An 18,208-nucleotide genomic window follows, 5' to 3' on the forward strand; every position below is an offset into this window, starting at 1 on the left:
TAGAAATTTGGAATACACCAACCACTCCAATTAGGAACGAACTGCCGTTGAACTTGAATTGTCCAATTTCTCACACCTATTGATTTCGGATCTAGCCCAAAACTTGGGCAACATCATAATATGGTGGGAGGAGTCATTTGGTGAGTTTTGAGTGAAATCCAATCGCTAGAAGTATGGAATACACCAACCACTGCAATTAGGAACGAACTGCCGTTGAACTTGAATTGTCCAATTTCTCACACCTATTGATTTCGGATCAAGCCCAAAACTTGGGCAAGATCATAATATGGTGGGAGGAGTCATTTGGTGAGTTTTGAGTGAAATCCAATGGCTAGAAGTATGGAATACACCAACCACTCCAACTAGGAACGAACTGCCGTTGAACTTGAATTGTCCAATTTGGAACACCTATTGATTTCGGATCAAGCCCAAAACTTGGGCAAGATCATAATATGGTGGGAGGAGTCATTTGGTGAGTTTTTAGTGAAATCCAATCGCTAGAAGTATGCAATACACCAACCACTCCAATTTCGAACGAACTGTCGTTGAACTTGAATTGTCCAATTTCTCACACCTATTGATTTCGGATCGAGCCCAAAACATGGGCAACATCATAATATGGTGGGAGGACTCATTTGGTGAGTTTTGAATGAAATCCAATCGCTAGAAGTATGGAATACACCAACCACTCCAATTAGGAATGAACTGCCGTTGAACTTGAATTGTCCAATTTCTCACACCTATTGATTTCGGATCGAACCCCAAACTTGTGCAACATCATAATACGGTGGGAGGAGTCATTTGGTGAGTTTTGAGTGAAATACAATCGCTAGAAGTATGGAATACACCAACCACTCCGATTAGGAACGAAATGTCGTTGAACTTGAATTGTCCAATTTCTCACACCTATTGATTTCGGATCGAAACAAAAGCTGGGGTAACATCATAATATGGTGGGAGGAGTCATTTGGTGAGTTTTGAGTTAAATCCAATCGCTAGAAGTGTGCAATACCCCAACCACTCCAATTAGGAACGAACTGCCATTGAATTTGAATTGTCCAATTTCTCACACCTATTGATTTCGGATCGAGCCCCAAACTTGGGCAACATCTTAATATGTTGGGGGGAGTCATTTGGTGAGTTTTGTGTGAAATTCAATCGCTAGAAGTATGGAATACAGCAACCACTCCAATTAGGAACGAACTGCCGTTGAACTTGAATTGTCCAATTTGGAACACCTATTGATTTCGGATCGAGCCCAAAACTTGGGCAACATCATAATATGGTGGGAGGAGTCATTTGGTGAGTTTTGAGTGAAATCCAATCGCTAGAAGTATGGAATACACAAACCACTCCAATTAGGAATGAACTGCCGTTGAACTTGAATTGTCCAATTTCTCACACCTATTGATTTCGGATCGAGCCCCAAACTTGGGCAACATCATAATATGGTGGGAGGAGTCTTTTGGTGAGTTTTGAGTGAAATCCAATCGTTAGAAGTATGGAATACACCAACCACTCCAATTAGGAACGAACTGCCGTTGAACTTGAATTGTCCAATTTGGAACCCCTATTGATTTCGGATCGAGCCCCAAACTTGGGCAACATCATAATATGATGGGAGGAGTCATTTGGTGAGTTTTGAGTGAAATCCAATTGCTAGAGGTATGGAATAGACCAACCACTACAATTAGGAACGAACTGCCGTTGAACTTGAATTGTCCTATTTCTCACACCTATTGATTTCGGATCGAGCCCAAAACTTGGGCAACATCATAATATGGTGGGAGGAGTCATTTGGTGAGTTTTGAGTGAAATCCAATCGCTAGAAGTACGGAATACACCAACCACTCCAATTAGGAACGAACTGCCGTTGAACTTGAATTGTCCAATTTGGAACACCTATTGATTTCGGATCGAGCCCCAAACTTGGGCAACATCATAATTTGTTGGGGGGAGTCATTTGGTGAGTTTTGTGTGAAATTCAATCGCTAGAAGTATGGAATACACCAACCACTCCAATTAGGAACGAACTGCCGTTGAACTTGAATTGTCCAATTTCTCACACCTATTGATTTCGGATCGAGCCCCAAACTTGGGCAACATCATAATATGGTGGGAGGAGTCATTTGGTTTGTTTTGAGTATAATCCAATTGCTAGAAGTATGGAATACACCAACCACTCCAATTAGGAACGAACTGCCGTTGAACTTGAATTTTCCAATTTCTCACACCTATTGATTTCGGATCGAGCCCCAAACTTGGGCAACATCATAATATGGTGGGAGGAGTCATTTGGTGAGTTTTGAGTGAAATCCAATTGCTAGAAGTATGGAATACAACAACCACTCCAATTAGGAACGAACTGCCGTTGAACTTGAATTGTCCAATTTGGAACACCTATTGATTTCGGATCGAGCCCAAAACCTGGGCAACATCATAATATGGTGGGAGGAGTCATTTGGTGAATTTTGAGTGAAATCCAATCTCGAGAAGTATGGAATACACAAACCACTCCAATTAGGAATGAACTGCCGTTGAACTTGAATTGTCCAATTTCTCACACCTATTGATTTCAGATCGAGCCCCAAACTTGGGCAACATCATAATATGGTGGGAGGAGTCTTTTGGTGAGTTTTTAGTGAAATCCAATCGTTAGAAGTATGGAATGCACCAACCACTCCAATTAGGAACGAACTGCCGTTGAACTTGAATTGTACAATTTCTCACACCTATTGATTTCGGATCGAGCCCCAAACTTGGGCAACATCATAATATGCTGGGAGGATTTATTTGGTGAGTTTTGAGTGAAATCCAATTGCTAGAAGTATGGAATACACCAACCACTTCAATTAGGAACGAATTGCCGTTGAACTTGAATTGTCCTATTTCTCACACCTATTGATTTCGGATCGGGCCCAAAACTTGGGCAACATCATAATATGGTGGGAGGAGTCATTTGGTGAGTTTTGAGTGAAATCCAATGGCTAGAAGTATGGAATACACCAACCACTCCAACTAGGAACGAACTGCCGTCGAACTTGAATTGTCCAATTTGGAACACCTATTGATTTCGGATCGAGCCCCAAACTTGGGCAAGATAATGTGGTGGGGGGAGTCATTTGGTGAGTTTTGAGTGAAATTTAATCGCTAGAAGTATGGAATACACCAACCACTCCAATTAGGAACGAACTGCCGTTGAATTTGAATTGTCCAATTTCTCACACCTATTGATTTCGGATGGAGCCCCAAACTTGGGCAACATCATAATATGGTGGGAGGAGTCATTTGGTTTGTTTTGAGTGAAATCCAATTGCTAGAAGTATGGAATACACCAACCACTCCAATTAGGAACGAACTGCCGTTGAACTTGAATTTTCCAATTTCTCACACCTATTGATTTCGGATCGAGCCCAAAACTTGGGAACATCATAATATGGTGGGAGGAGTCATTTGGTGAGTTTTGAGTGAAATCCAATCGCTAGAAGTACGGAATACACCAACCACTCCAATTAAGAACGAACTGCCGTTGAACTTGAATTGTCCAATTTGGAACACCTATTGATTTCGGATCGAGCCCCAAACTTGGGCAACATCATAATATGGTGGGAGGAGTGATTTGGTGAGTTTTGAGGGAAATCCAATCGCTAGAAGTATGGAATACACCAACCACTCCAATTAGGAACGAACTGCCGTTGTACTCGAATTGTCCAATTTCTCACACCTATTGATTTCGGATCGAGCCCAAAACTTGGGAAACATCATAGTATGGTGGGAGGAGTCATTTGGTGAGTTTTGAGTGAAATCCAATCGCTAGAAGGATGGAATACACCAACAACTCCAATTAGGAACGAACTGCCGTTGACCTTGAATTGTCCAATTTCTCACACCTATTGATTTCGGATCGAGCCCCAAACTTGGAGAACATCATAATATGGTGGGAGGAGCCTTTCGGTGAGTTTTGAGTGAAATCCGATCGCCAGAAGTATGGAATACACCAACCACTCCAATTCGTAACGAACTGCCATTGAACTTGAATTGTCCAATTTGGAACACCTATTGATTTCGGATCGAGCCCAAAACCTGGGCAACATCATAATTGTTAGAAATGTGCCCTAAGAGCCAATACATTTGATGTAATCTCCTTAGAATACATTTCGTATATGATATATAAAGGGCAAACTTATTTTGTTATCTTTTACATCGTGTAAAGAAACAAATGTCCAGGGTATGCTAAATAAGAGATAAAGTAATCTAAAGAAGATTAGATTCATGAGACCTTTAATCTCTAATTGTAGTATCCCAAAATGTTCCTAATCATAGGTTATCAAATGGGCATTGATAAACCGTCAAGATTAGCGCATATTATGTATGCTCAATTGGGAGGATGGTTAGTCTCAAACCATTTGTGTAGTTGACAGTAATACAAGTATGTGGGTGCTCATTAGTGAATGAGTACACTGAACGCGATCAACCGTAGTTCTCATATGGAGTATTTATCTACATGTCAAATGAGAACTCATAGTTGCAATAATGCAAATTAGTCCTTAGACCTGAGGCATCATGGTTGTCTTGTGATGCGTTATTGATCTTTGATATCTCTTAAAGGCAAGCCGTAAAAGATTTTTCTTAAGTGTTGTTGGGATCTCTTAATTCATCATAGGGGCATGTGAATGTACAATAAGGAATCTCTACTTTCGATAAAGAAGGAGAATGTTTCAAGATGTGATTCAGTAAATCTTTGGCCAAAGTATTTTGAGCTTGATTTAAAAAGTTGTTCTTAATCATGTTCTTTTGAATCACATGAGGTTATAAATCATATTAGGGGTTTGACATAAACAATCCGTACCCTAATAATATGATTTGAAACATTGTATAAGAGAAGGACCGTATTGCATTGCAATTCCAACTGAATAGGTTCTTCATCTATTCTGGTTAGCTTGGGTAGCCTTGATATATTGCTAGATGTCACTCTTGGCTTATGGAAGTCCTAAGATTGATTGTGATCGATCCAAATAAAGGAAGAATTAAAAAGGGGTTTTAATTCCAGTTGGTTAGAAAGAGTTCTAATATTTTCCCACTGCCTTGCTAATTAGAACCTAATGGATCGCACACCTTAAATGGTTAACTTTGAGTAATACAAATGAGAATGAGGAAATCAATTTGATTGATTTGATGTGGATGATTTACTACGTGTAAAAACATATTTGGGCCTCGGTAATAGTTAACGGGAAGCCCAAATGGTTGGGTAACAAGCCCAAGGGCTTAAGACAACTAAATATTATGGTTTAAGTGTCATAAGGCCCAATTTTGGAAGCCCAATGGGTTTTGGCCGAAAATGCTTAAGTAAGTATGTATGGGAATTGTTTCCATAAGCTCATTAACACACAAACACAATCCAAGATCAACCAAATAGGTTTGGGAGATCAAAGAGAGAAAAAATGATAGTTTTCAAGAGTGAAACACTTTCATCTTTCAAAGTGGTTTAGATTAAAACCAATCTTGAGAATCTTGCACTAGCATCCAAGTATTCTCAAGATACTTATTCTCATCTCAAGGTTCCATTGGTGTGGAGACTTAGAGGCCATATACTTTTGTGGCTCACAGGGAGGAGAAAGATCAAGGAGCAAAGATCAAAGATCAAAGAGGAGATCAACAAAGAGGAAATCATCAAGAGAAGACCAAACACAAATTGGTTCATATAATTGCTTCAAGGGTAATTAGATCTTATCCTTTCTCTTGAATTTTCATTTATGAAAAACATATCAATGTTCATGGCTTAAGATACTTGGAAGAAGTTTTGTTTTTGGATTTAAACAACCACCTTAGACTTCCGCTGCGATTAATTTGATTAAATGCATGTTTAATATTCAAATGAACTTTGGAAAAATGTTTTAAAATCCTACAATAATATGGTGGGAGGAGTCATTTGGTGAGTTTTGAGTGAAATCCAATCGCTAGAAGTACGGAATACACCAACCACTCCAATTAGGAACGAACTGCCGTTGAACTTGAATTGTCCAATTTCTCACGCCTATGGATTTCGGATCGAGCCCAAAACTTCGGCAACATCATAATATGGTGGGAGGAGTCATTTGGTGAGTTTTGAGTGAAATCCAATCGCTAGAAGTATGAAATACACCAACCACTCCAAGTAGGAACTAACTGCCGTTGAACTTGAATTGTCCAATTTCTCACACCTATTGATTTCGGATCGAGCCCCAAACTTGGGCAACATCATAATATGGTGCGAGGAGTCATTTGGTGAGTTTTCAGTGACATCCAATCGCTAGAAGTATGGAATACACCAACCACTCCAATTAGGAACGAACTGCCGTTGAACCTGAATTGTCCAATTTCGAACGCCTGTTGATTTCGGAACAAGCCCAAAACTTGGACAACATCATAATATGGTGGGAGGAGTCATTTGGTGAGTTTTGAGTGAAATCCAATCGCTAGAAGTATGTAATACACCAACCACTCCAATTAGGAACGAACTGCCGCTGGACTTGAATTGTCCAATTTCTCACACCTATTGATTTCGGATCGAGCCCCAAACTTGGGCAACATCATAATATGGTGGGAGGAGTCATTTGGTGAGTTTTGAGTGAAACCAATCGCTTGAAGTATGGAATACACCAACTACTCCAACTAGGAACGAACTGCCGTTGAACTTGAATTGTCCAATTTCTCACACCTATTGATTTCGGATCGAGCCCCAAACTTGGGCAACATCATAATATAGTGGGACGAGTCATTTGGTGAGTTTTGAGTGAAATCCAATCACTAGAAGTATGGAATACACCTACCACTCCAATTTGGAACGAATTGTCGTTGAACTTGAATTGTCCAATTTCGAACACCTATTGATTTCGGATCGAGCCCAAAATTTGGGCAACATCATAATATGGTGGGAGGAGTCATTTGGCGAGTTTTGAGTGAAATCCAATTGCTAGAAGTATGGAATACACCAACCACTCCAATTAGGAAAGAACTGCCGTTGAACTTGAATTGTCCAATTTCTCACACCTATTGATTTCGGATCGAGCCCAAAACACGGGCAACATCATAATATGGCGGGAGGAGTCATTTGGTGAGTTTTGAGTGAAATCCAATCGCTAGAAGTATTTAATACACCAACCACTCCAATTAGGTAAGAACTGCCGTTGAACCTGAATTGTCCAATTTCTCACACCTATTGATTTCGGATCGAGCCCAAAACTTGGGCAAGATCATAATATGGTGGGAGGAGACATTTGGTGAGTTTTGAGTGAAATCGCTAGAAGTATGGAATACACCAACCACTCCAATTAGGGACGAACTGCCGTTGAACTTGAATTGTCCAATTTCTCACACCTATTGATTTCGGATCGAGCCCCAAACTTGGGCAACATCATAATACGGTGGGAGGAGTCATTTCGTTTGTTTTGAGTGAAATCCAATTGCTAGAAGTATGGAATACACCAACCACTCCAATTAGGAACGAACTGCCGTTGAACTTGAATTGTCCAATTTCTCACACCTATTGATTTCGGATCAAGCCCAAAACTTGGGCAAGATCATAAAATGGTGGGAGGAGTCATTTGGTGAGTTTTGAGTGAAATCCAATCGCTAGAAGTATGCAATACACCAACCACTCCAATTAGGAACGAACTGCCGTTGAACTTGAATTGTCCAATTTCGAACACCTATGGATTTCGGATCGAGACCAAAACTTGGGCAACGTCATAATATGGTGGGAGGAGTCATTTGGTGAGTTTTGAGTGAAATCCAATGGCTAGAAGTATGGAATACACCAACCACTCCAATTAGGAACGAACTGCCGTTGAACTTTAATTGTCCAATTTCTCACACCTAATGATTTCGGATCGAGCCCAAAACCCGGGCAACATCATAATATGGCGGAAGGAGTCGTTTGGTGAGTTTTGAGTGAAATCCAATCGCTAGAAGTATGGAATACACCAACCACTCCAATTAGGAACGAACTGCCGTTGAACTTGAATTGTCCAATTTCTCACACCTATTGATTTCGGATCGAGCCCAAAACTTGGGCAACTTCATAATATGGTGGGAGGAGTCATTTGGTGAGTTTTGAGTGAAATCCAATCGCTCGAAGTATGGAATACATCAACCACTCCAGTTTGGAACGAACTGCCGTTGAACTTGAATTGTCCAATTTGGAAAACCTATTGATTTCAGATCGAGCCCAAAACTTGGGCAACATCATAATATGGTGGGAGGAGTCATTTGGTTAGTTTTGAGTGAAATCCAATCGCTAGAAATATGGAATACACCAACCACTCCAATTAGGAACGAACTGCCGTTGAACTTGAATTGTCCAATTTCTCACACCTATTGATTTCGGATCGAGCCCAAAACTTGGGCAACATCATAATATGGTGGAAGGAGTCATATGGTGAGTTATGAGTGAAATCCAATCGCTAGAAGTATGGAATACACCAACCACTCCAATTAGGAACGAACTGCCGTTGAAATTGAATTGTCCAATTTCTCACGCGTACTGATTTCGGATCGAGCCCAAAACTTGGGCAACATCATAATATGGTGGGAGGAGTCATTTGGTGAGTTTTGAGTGAAATCCAATCGCTAGAAGTATGGAATACACCAACCACTCCAATTAGGAACGAACTGCCGTTGAACTTGAATTCTCCAATTTGGAACACCTATTGATTTCGGATCGAGCCCAAAACTTGGGCAACATCATAATATGGTGGGAGGAGTCATTTGGTGAGTTTTGAGTGAAATTAAATAGCTAGAAGTATGGAATACACCAACCACTCCAATTAGGAACGAACTGCTGTTGAACTTGAATTGTCCAATTTCTCACACCTATTGATTTCGGATCGAGCCCCAAACTTGGGCAACATCATAATATGGTGGGAGAAGTCATTTGGTGAGTTTTGAGTGAAATCCAATTGCTAGAAGTATGGAATACCCCAACCACTCCAATTAGGAACGAACTGCCGTTGAACTTGAATTGTGAAATTTGGAACACCTATTGATTTCGGATCGAGCCCAAAACTTGGGCAACATCATAATATGGTGGGAGGAGTCATTTGGTGAGTTTTGAGTGAAATCCAATCGCTAGAAGTATGGAATACCCCAACCACTCCAATTAGGAACGAACTGTCGTTGAAATTAAATTGACCAATTTCTTAGACCTATTGATTTCGGATCGAGCCCAAAGCATGGGCAACATCATAATATGGTGGGAGGAGTCATTTGGTGAGTTTTGAGTGAAATCCAATCGCTAGAAGTATGGAATACACCAACCACTCCAGTTAGGAACGAATTGCCGTTGAACTTGAATTGTCCAATTTGGAAAACCTATTGATTTCGGATCGAGCCCAAAACTTGGGCAACATCATAATATGGTGGGAGGAGTCATTTGGTGAGTTTTGAGTGAAATCCAATCGCTAGAAGTATGGAATACACCAACCACTCCAATTAGGAACGAACTGCCGTTGAACTTGAATTGTCCAATTTGGAACACCTATTGATTTCGGATTGATCCCAAAACTTGGGCAACATCATAATATGGTGGGAGGAGTCATTTGGTGAGTTTTGAGTGAAATCCAATCGCTAGAAGTATGGAATACACCAACCACTCCAATTAGGAACGAACTGTCGTTGAAATTAAATTGACCAATTTCTTAGACCTATTGATTTCGGATCGAGCCGAAAACATGGGCAACATCATAATATGGTGGGAGGAGTCACTTGGTGAGTTTTGAGTGAAATCCAATCGCTAGACGTACGGAATACACCAACCACTACAATTAGGAACGAACGGTCGTTGAAATTGAATTGACCAATTTCTCGGACCTATTTATTTCGGATCGAGCCCAAAACATGGGAACTTCATAATATGGTGGGAGGAGTCATTTGGTGAGTTTTGAGTGAAATCCAATCGCTCGAAGTATGGAATACATCAACCACTCCAGTTAGGAACGAACTGCCGTTGAACTTGAATTGTCCAATTTGGAAAAACTATTGATTTCAGATCGAGCCCAAAACTTGGGCAACATCATAATATGGTGGGAGGAGTCATTTGGTTAGTTTTCAATGAAATCCAATCGCTAGAAATATGGAATACACCAACCACTCCAATTAGGAACGAACTGCCGTTGAACTTGAATTGTCCAATTTCCCACACCTATTGATTTCGGATCGAGCCCAAAACTTGGGCAACTTCATAATATGGTGGGAGGAGTCATTTGGTGAGTTTTGAGTGAAATCCAATGGCTAGAAGTATGGAATACACCAACCACTCCAATTAGGAACGAACTGCCGTTGAACTTGAATTGACCAATTTCTCGGACCTATTGATTTCGGATCGAGCCCAAAACTTGGGCAACAACATAATATGGTGGGAGGAGTCGTTTGGTGAGTTTTGAGTGAAATCCAATCGCTAGAAGTATGGAATACACCAACCACTCCAATTAGGAACGAACTGCTGTTGAACTTGAATTGTCCAATTTCTCACACCTATTGATTTCGGATCGAGCCCCAAACTTGGGCAACATCATAATATGGTGGGAGAAGTCATTTGGTGAGTTTTGAGTGAAATCCAATTGCTAGAAGTATGGAATACTCCAACCACTCCAATTAGGAACGAACTGCCGTTGAACTTGAATTGTCCAATTTCCCGCACCTATTGATTTCGGATCGAGCCCAAAACTTGGGCAACATCATAATATGGTGGGAGGAGTCATTTGGTGAGTTTTGAGTGAAATCCAATCGCTAGAAGTATGGAATACACCAACCACTCCAATTAGGAACGAACTGTCGTTGAAATTAAATTGACCAATTTCTTAGACCTATTGATTTCGGATCGAGCCCAAAGCATGGGCAACATCATAATATGGTGGGAGGAGTCATTTGGTGAGTTTTGAGTGAAATCCAATCGCTAGAAGTATGGAATACACCAACCACTCCAGTTAGGAACGAACTGCCGTTGAACTTGAATTGTCCAATTTGGAAAACCTATTGATTTCGGATCGAGCCCAAAACTTGGGCAACATCATAATATGGTGGGAGGAGTCATTTGGTGAGTTCTGAGTGAAATCCAATCGCTAGAAGTATGGAATACACCAACCACTCCAATTAGGAACGAACTGCCGTTGAACTTGAATTGTCCAATTTGGAACACCTCTTGATTTCGGATTGAGCCCAAAACTTGGGCAACATCATAATATGGTGGGAGGAGTCATTTGGTGAGTTTTGAGTGAAATCCAATCGCTAGAAGTATGGAATACACCAACCACTCCAATTAGGAACGAACTGTCGTTGAAATTAAATTGACCAATTTCTTAGACCTATTGATTTCGGATCGAGCCCAAAACATGGGCAACATCATAATATGGTGGGAGGAGTCATTTGGTGAGTTTTGAGTGAAATCCAATCGCTAGACGTACGGAATACACCAACCACTACAATTAGGAACGAACGGTCGTTGAAATTGAATTGACCAATTTCTCGGACCTATTTATTTCGGATCGAGCCCAAAACTTGGGCAACTTCATAATATGGTGGGAGGAGTCATTTGGTGAGTTTTGAGTGAAATCCAATCGCTCGAAGTATGGAATACATCAACCACTCCAGTTAGGAACGAACTGCCGTTGAACTTGAATTGTCCAATTTGGAAAACCTATTGATTTCAGATCGAGCCCAAGACTTGGGCAACATCATAATATGGTGGGAGGAGTCATTTGGTTAGTTTTCAGTGAAATCCAATCGCTAGAAATATGGAATACACCAACCACTCCAATTAGGAACGAACTGCCGTTGAACTTGAATTGTCCAATTTCTCACACCTATTGATTTCGGATCGAGCCCAAAACTTGGGCAACTTCATAATATGGTGGGAGGAGTCATTTGGTGAGTTTTGAGTGAAATCCAATCGCTAGAAGTATGGAATACACCAACCACTCCAATTAGGAACGAACTGCCGTTGAACTTGAATTGACCAATTTCTCGGACCTATTGATTTCGGATCGAGCCCAAAACTTGGGCAACAACATAATATGGTGGGAGGAGTCGTTTGGTGAGTTTTGAGTGAAATCCAATCGCTCGAAGTATGGAATACATCAACCACTCCAGTTTGGAACGAACTGCCGTTGAACTTGAATTGTCCAATTTGGAACACCTATTGATTTCGGATCGAGCCCAAAACTTGGGCAACTTCATAAAATGGTGGGAGGAGTCATTTGGTGAGTTTTGAGTGAAATCCAATCGCTCGAAGTATGGAATACATCAACCACTCCAGTTAGGAACGAACTGCCGTTGAACTTGAATTGTCCAATTTGGAAAACCTATTGATTTCAGATCGAGCCCAAAACTTGGGCAACATCATAATATGGTGGGAGGAGTCATTTGGTTAGTTTTCAGTGAAATCCAATCGCTAGAAATATGGAATACACCAACCACTCCAATTAGGAACGAACTGCCGTTGAACTTGAATTGTCCAATTTCTCACACCTATTGATTTCGGATCGAGCCCAAAACTTGGGCAACTTCATAATATGGTGGGAGGAGTCATTTGGTGAGTTTTGAGTGAAATCCAATCGCTAGAAGTATGGAATACACCAACCACTCCAATTAGGAACGAACAGCCGTTGAACTTGAATTGTCCAATTTGGAACACCTATTGATTTCGGATCGAGCCCAAAACTTGGGCAACATCATAATATGGTGGGAGGAGTCATTTGGTGAGTTTTGAGTGAAATCCAATCGCTAGACGTACGGAATACACCAACCACTACAATTAGGAACGAACGGTCGTTGAAATTGAATTGACCAATTTCTCGGACCTATTGATTTCGGATCGAGCCCAAAACTTGGGCAACAACATAATATGGTGGGAGGAGTCGTTTGGTGAGTTTTGAGTGAAATCCAATCGCTAGAAGTATCGAATACACCAACCACTCCAATTAGGAACGAACTGCCGTTGAACTTGAATTGTCCAATTTGGAAAACCTATTGATTTCAGATCGAGCCCAAAACTAGGGCAACATCATAATAAGGGGGGAGGAGTCATTTGGTGAGTTTTGAGTGAAATCCAATCGCTAGAAGTATGGAATACACCAACCACTCCAATTAGGAACGAACTGCCGTTGAACTTGAATTGTCCAATTTCGAACACCTATTGCTTTCGGATCGAGCCCAAAACTTGGGCAACATCATAACATGGTGGGAGGAGTCATTTGGTGTGTTTTGAGTGAAATCCAATCGCTAGAAGTATGGAATACACCAACCACTCCAATTAGGAACGAACTGTCGTTGAAATTAAATTGACCAATTTCTCAGACCTATTGATTTCGGATCGAGCCCAAAACATGGGCAACATCATAATATGGTGGGAGGAGTCATTTGGTGAGTTTTGAGTGAAATCCAATCGCTAGAAGTATGGAATACACCAACCACTCCAGTTAGGAACGCACTGCCGTTGAACTTGAATTGTCCAATTTGGAACACCTATTGATTTCGGATCGAGCCCAAAACTTGGGCAACATCATAATATGGTGGGAGGAGTCATTTGGTGAGTTTTGAGTGAAATCCAATCGCTAGAAGTATGGAAAACCCCAACCAATCCAATTAGGAACGAACTGCCGTTGAACTTGAATTGTCCAATTTCTCACACCTATTGATTTCGGATCGAGCCCCAAACTTGGGCAACATCATAATATGGTGGGAGGAGTCATTTGGTGAGTTTTGAGGGAAATCGAATCGCTAGAAGTATGGAATACACCAACCACTCCAATTCGGAAAGAACTGTCGTTGAAATTGAATTGACCAATTTCTCACACCTGTTGATTTCGGATCGAGCCCAAAACTTGGGCAACATCATAATATGGTGGGAGGAGTCATTTGGTGAGTTTGGAGAGAAATCCAATCACTAGAAGTATGGAATACACCAACCACTCCAATTAGGAACGAACTGCCGTCGAACTTGAATTGTCCAATTTGGAACACCTATTGATTTCGGATCGAGCCCAAAACTTGGGCAACGTCATTATATGGTGGGAGGAGTCATTTGGTGAGTTTTGAGTAAAATCCAATCGTTAGAAGTATGGAATACACCAACCACTCCAATTAGGAACGAACTGCCGTTGAACTTGAATTGTCCAATTTATCACACCTATTGATTTCGGATCGAGCCCCAAACTTGGGCAACATCATAATATGGTGGGAGGAGTCATTTGGTGAGTTTGGAGAGAAATCCAATCACAAGAAGTATGGAATACACCAACCACTCCAATTAGGAACGAACTGCCGGTGAACTTGAATTGTCCAATTTGGAACACGTATTGATTTCAGATCGAGCCCAAAACTTGGGCAACACCATAATATGGTGGGAGGAGTAATTTGGTGAGTTTTGAGTGAAATCCAATCGCTTGAAGTATGGAATACACCAACCATTCCAGTTGGGAACGAACTGCCGTTGAACTTGAATTGTCCAATTTGGAAGACCTATTGATTTCGGATCGAGCCCAAAACTTGGGCAACATCATAATATGGTGGGAGGAGTCATTTGGTGAGTTTTGAGTGAAATCCAATCGCTAGAAGTATGGAATACACCAACCACTCCAATTAGGAACGAACTGCCGAGGAACTTGAATTGTCCAATTTCTCACACCTATTGATTTCGGATCGAGGCCCAAACTTGGGCAACATCATAATATGGTGGGAGGAGCCATTTGGTGAGTTTTGAGTGAAATCCAATAGCTAGAAGTACGGAATACCCCAACCACTCCAATTAGGAACGAACTGCCGTTGAACTTGAATTGTCCAATTTCTCACACCTATTGATTTCGGATCGAGCCTAAAACTTGGGCAACATCATAATATGGTGGGAGGAGTCATTTGGTGAGTTTTGAGTGAAATCCAATCCCAAGAAGTATGGAATACACCAACCACTCCAATTAGGAACGAACTGCCGTTGAACTTGAATTGTCCAATTTCTCACACCAATTGATTTCGGATCGAGCCCAAAACTTGGGCAACATCATAATATGGTGGGAGGAGTCATTTGGGGAGTTTTGAGTGAAATCCAATCGCTAGAAGTATGGAATACACCAACCACTCCAATTAGGAAAGAACTGTCGTTGAAATTGAATTGACCAATTTCTCACACCTGTTGAATTCGGATCGAGCCCAAAGCTTGGGCAACATCATAATATGGTGGGAGGAGTCATTTGGTGAGTTTTGAGTGAAATCCAATTGCTAGAAGTATGGAATACCCCAACCACTCCAATTAGGAACGAACTGCCGTTGAACTTGAATTGTCCAATTTGGAATACCCATTGATTTCGGATCGAGCCCAAAACTTGTGCAACATCATAATATGGTGGGAGGAGTCATTTGGTGAGTTTTGAGTGAAATCCAATCGCTAGAAGTATGGAATACACCAACCACTCCAATTAGGAACGAACTGCCGTTGAACTTGAATTGTCCAATTTGGAACACCTATTGATTTCGGATTGAGCCCAAAACTTGGGCAACGTCATTATATGGTGGGAGGAGTCATTTGGTGAGTTTTGAGTAAAATCCAATCACTAGAAGTATGGAATACACCAACCACTCCAATTAGGAACGAACTGCCGTTGAACTTGAATTGTCCAATTTGGAAGACCTATTGATTTCGGATCGTGCCCAAAACTTGGACAACATCGTAATATGGTGGGAGGAGTCATTTGTTGTGTTTTGGGTGAAATCCAATCGGTAGAAGTAAGGAATACACCAACCACTCCAATTAGGAAAGAACTGTCGTTGAAATTGAATTGACAAATTTCTCACAACTATTGATTTCGGATCGAGCCCAAAACTTGGGCAAAATCATAATATGGTGGGAGGAGTCATTTGGGTAGTTTTGAATGAAATCCAATCGCTAGAAGTATGGAATACACCAACCACTCCAATTAGGAACGAACTGCCGTTGAACTTGAATTGTCCAATTTCTCACACCTATTGATTTCGGATGGAGCCCAGAACTTGGGCAACATCATAATAAGGTCAGAGGAGTCATTTTGTGAGTTTTGAGTGAAATCCAATCACTAGAAGTAAGGAACACACCAAACCCTCCAATTAGGAACGAACTGCCGTTGAACTTGAATTGTCCAATTTCTCACACCTATTGATTTCGGATCGAGCCCCAAATTTGTGCAACATCATAATACGGTGGGAGGAGTCATTTGGTGAGTTTTGAGTGAAATCAAATTGCTAGAAGTATGGAATACCCCAACCACTCCAATTAGGAACGAACTGCCGTTGAACTTGAATTGTCCAATTTCTCACACCTATTGATTTCGGATGGAGCCCAGAACTTGGGCAACATCATAATAAGGTCGGAGGAGTCATTTTGTGAGTTTTGAGTGAAATCCAATCACTAGAAGTAAGGAACACACCAAACACTCCAATTAGGAACGAACTGCCGTTGAACTTGAATTGTCCAATTTCTCACACCTATTGATTTCGGATCGAGCCCCAAATTTGTGCAACATCATAATACGGTGGGAGGAGTCATTTGGTGAGTTTTGAGTGAAATCAAATTGCTAGAAGTATGGAATACCCCAACCACTCCAATTAGGAACGAACTGCCGTTGAACTTGAATTGTCCAATTTCTCACACCTACTGATTTCGGATCGAGCCCAAAACTTGGGCAACATCAGAATATGGTGGGAGGAGTCATTTGGTGAGTTTTGAGTGAAATCCAATCGCTAGAAGTATGGAATACACCAACCACACCAATTAGGAACGAACTGCCGTTGAACTTGAATTGTCCAATTTCTCACACCTATTGATTTCGGATCGAGCCCCAAATTTGTGAAACATCATAATACGGTGGGAGGAGTCATTTGGTGAGTTTTGAGTGATGATCGGTTCATAATTGTATATCATTTTGTACCCTTCTAGCTTATGATTTGGTTATGTTATTGAGTTAAACTTGTGCTTTTAATCCATTTTCTGTTTTGATAAGTCCATAATTTCATACACTTGCATGCCTTCTTTACTTAGTGATTTTGCTTAGTTTCTCTTTATTTTGAGTCACTTACCTCTATTTGTGTGTTTTGTAGGTTAAGATAGCAAGAGATCACATTTGATGCAATCCATGCATGTTAAGGGCTGATTGGCAAAGAGCAAGAGCTTAAAGACAAAACCAAAGTTGGGCCACACTTCTTGTCAGTCCAGTTTCGTAAGTCACCTTGCAGGTCTCATTTCAGCAATCTGCACAACTCGGATGAGGAGGCATTCTTCATAGAAGTTGTTCAATTGGGTGTCTAGTATAACATATCCAAAATTCAGCCCAATTGAACATATGTGGAGTCCTTAGCCCGTCCAACACTGAACCATGCCCAGGAGGATTTGCAGCTGCCAGCTTTGAGTCTTGTCTCCTCCTTTAAGCCATGTGCCTCACCCATGCTGCAACTGACTTTGGATCCAACATAATGAGTGAAGTGGGGAGGCATTCCAGCTATGAAATTCTAAAGGATCAAGTTGGTACATGCTGGAGTTATTATAGAGAAAGCATGTGCATGCATGTAAAGCAAAGAAATAAAATGAAGTCAATTCCAGTCTCTGTTCGGCTGCCAACTTGCAAGGGCCAAAACGCACACTTCTACTGGTCCGATGGAAATACTTTCTTCATAGAAGTTGTTCCAATGGGTGTCTACTATAACATATCCAAATTTGAGCCCCATTGGATAAGTTTGAAACCTCTGGCCTTCCTACACCAAGTCTGGTTCAGAAGACTCGTTTTTGTTCAACAACCAAAAGAAGACCACATGGGTTGGCAGCAAAAGGCAGCCGCAATTGATCACCTTTGATCCCATGTGAAGAAAGCTTGAGGTGCAGCAAAAGAAGTATGGGATGAGATTGATTCCAACCACACTAACATAGACAAGATGAAGTGTGAGTTATGGGTTGTATTAAAAGAGGAATGGTGGTGTTGGATTTCATCATGTTGTTCCTCCCTCTTAGCTCTATAAATAGAGAAGCCTTCAAGCTTCAAAACACACCCCAAGGGGGGGAGCTCTCAAACACTTCTCTAGAGCTCCCTTCCCTTCTCTCCCTTAAATTCTCTTAGTTTCCTTTCAAGTTGTCAATTGTTGTAACAAAATGATTTTACTACATTTTCCTTCAAGTTTTCTTAGTTCCACTTTACTTTTATTTGTAATGTACATTCTT

The sequence above is a fragment of the Prunus avium genome, chromosome 3, assembly GCF_965620075.1.
Source record: "Prunus avium chromosome 3, drPruAviu1.hap1.1, whole genome shotgun sequence".
NCBI lineage: Eukaryota > Viridiplantae > Streptophyta > Magnoliopsida > Rosales > Rosaceae > Prunus > Prunus avium.